Below are 2,721 nucleotides of genomic sequence, written 5' to 3'. Positions count from 1 at the left end.
ACCGGGACGCAGAGGCAACTGGCGCACCGCCCCCGCGCCGCCCTTATATAGAGGCGGGCCCGCCCAGCGCGCGGCGCCTTTTCCAGAAGCCTCCCGAACCTTCCGGAAGAACCCTCCCCAACCGCCGGCGCGGCCGCGCGCCTGCGCCTGCGTACTGGAGGCCGCCCGCCCCCTCCTCGGGGCCGCGCCGCGGGCTCCCACGCCTCACGGCGTCTGCGTGCCAAGCGTGCCCGCGCCCGCCGCAGTGCGCCTGCGCGACCCGGAACGTTCGGGCTGGTCTCGCGCCTTCCGGGGCCGCAGTTCCCGACCCTACCTGCCCCCGCGCGCGGCGTTTTGCGCCTCGCCGGCCTCCCATCCCGGGCCCGCCAACCCCGCTCGGCGCGCGTCGGCCTAACGCTCTCCCCACCCAATCTCTGTCCAGGCCCCGGGGGCTGATCGCCCGTGCCAGCGGCTCTGGGAAGTCCAGAAAAGTAAACTCTCGGTGGTTAAAGCGTGTCCCCAGATAGTGTGCACTCCGGATCCTCCCAGCATCGGGACTCCCAGACTGCGTGCCTGGGGCTAGGTTTTGAGCCTTGAGGCCGCGTTTAGGGGATCAAAGCCGGGGTGAGGGGTCCAGTCCCGTGTCACATGTATATGCTCGGGCCCTTGATCGCAGGCTTAGGTCCATGATTAGGGGTTTGGGGGGTCCGGGCAGCGATTAGGGGGTCTAGGGCGCATCTCTTTGCCAGGGACAGCGGTTATAGGTTCAGGGCCCTAGGAATTCAGGTAACAAGTGCCTGCCAGAGCCTCGTTAACGCGGAGGCTCAGAGCCAGAACCTGGTTGTGGGGTGCAGCGGTCTGTGAGCGAGGGGTGACCAGCGTGTGTGCAGGGGGAGCAGAGGGGAGCTCCAGAGCCTCGTGGGTCCGTTCGGCTGGTTCTGAACCAGAGGTGAGCCCTGGAACAAACCGCCATTCCCCCGCCCCAAGGCAGGCCGGTATGGGGATGTCCTGTCCTTAGGCCCCGTTGCGCCCAGGGGGTAAATGTTGAAAGGGACACAGTCCCGAATTCTTCCACCTTTACTTAGTTCTTTGGGCATTTGTTCCTCCTTTGTGCTGTGCTTAGTCGCTCAGTCATGTCCGACTCTTTGCGACGGTAGCCCCCAGGCTCCTCTGTCCATGAGGATTCTCTAGGGAAGAATACTGGAGTAGGTTGCCATGCCCTCCTCCAGGGGATCTTCCTGACCCCAGGGATCGAACCCAGGCTTCCTGCATTGCAATGAGCCGGTGGCTTCCCTGTTACCTACTTTGGGTTTGTTTTAAAACCGCATCTTTCAACGCACTGCAAGGCCCTAGTCTGGAATTCTGGGACTTGGTGATCATTCATGCTCACCCAACCCACGCACACATCATAATTTTGTAAGGCCCATCTCTTTTACTTATTCTGTGTAATTTGAGATATCGTATGGTGGACGGCTCTGCGGTAAAGAATCTGCCTGCAATGCAGGAGACCTGGGTTCCATCCCTGGGTTGGGAAGATCCCCTGGAGGAGGGCATGGCAACCCACTCCAGTGTTCTTGCTTGCAGAATCCCATGGACAGAGGAGCCTGGCGGGCTACATAGCCCAAGGGGTTGCAGAGTCCAACACGACTGAGCGACTGAGTACATACCCGGCGCACATGAAGTATATAATTCACGGTATGGGTAATTAACTTACTTTAAAGGATAATTTCTAAATGGGAATCCTAAAAGTGTTTAGAATAGTGTCAGATGGTTGCGGCGAGTGGGGCAGGATCTTGGGTCTTCAGCCCGGTCAATAACGGGGGTGGGGGCGGTGGGCGTTGGCGATCCAGGAAGGCGAGGCTTCCGAGCAGCGCACCCCTGCCCTGCCCAGGCCTCTCCCGCCTCGCCATCCCCTTCCTCTGGTCGCCTTTGTCTCCAGTGCCTTCTACCACTGCCACCCCCACCCCACCCCCGCTCTTGGGAACAATCTGGAAGCTCCTTAGGATGTAAACAAACTTGACTGACGACTCCCTCCACTTCCTAGTCTCCAGAGAAACCCAGCTTTTCCAGGAACAGGGTTCTCACACTGGGGCTCGAGCCCCCTTTGGGAGGCTGTGACATCAGCGCGGGGCGTCCAGAGTCCCGTTAAAACGGGGAGAACAGACTGGAAACCAGCAACCACGTGGTGAGGGTGGGTGGGGGCGGTTAGCGTCCGAGGGAAGTAGTAAAACGTGTTTCTGACCTCAGATGGGGTGGCAGCTCCCGGCAGGCGGCCCGGGTTTTCCCTGCGGCCTGGGCTGGGGGCGGGGCGGGGCGGGGGAGGACAAGGGGAGCGGCTGGGGCGATGGCGCCGAACTTTCTCGGTCGCCACCGTCGGCGGGCACCCCTCCGGCGGCCCAGCCCGCTTCCTTCTTTCCGCCCCGCTGCCGTGACCGGGGAAGTTTAAGAGTTGGCGTAGACGAGCCGTTCAGAGCCCCGGCGATGAGATCCCCGGTGTCTGGGCCCTCGTCTCCTCTCCTCCAGCGGCCGCTTGTGGACCCGGCGTTCCCCGCAAGCCCCAAGCCTTAACCCCCTTCTTCCAAACTCCTGCCGCCCGCCCGCCTACTGGCCGCGGTCGCCGAGGACAGGACGGTTCGGGCCCCGTTCCTCCCGGCGCCGGCTCCAACCCAATGGCCCGGGCCGGCCGTGGTCCCCTCTCCCCTGCCGCTCCCGCCCCGTCCCCTCTTGGGCGCCAGGGCGCTT

Source organism: Bison bison, unplaced genomic scaffold (assembly GCF_000754665.1).
Source record: "Bison bison bison isolate TAMUID 2011002044 unplaced genomic scaffold, Bison_UMD1.0 scf7180017864302, whole genome shotgun sequence".
In the NCBI taxonomy this organism is placed as follows: Eukaryota; Metazoa; Chordata; class Mammalia; order Artiodactyla; family Bovidae; genus Bison; species Bison bison.
This window is presented reverse-complemented; position numbering follows the sequence as displayed.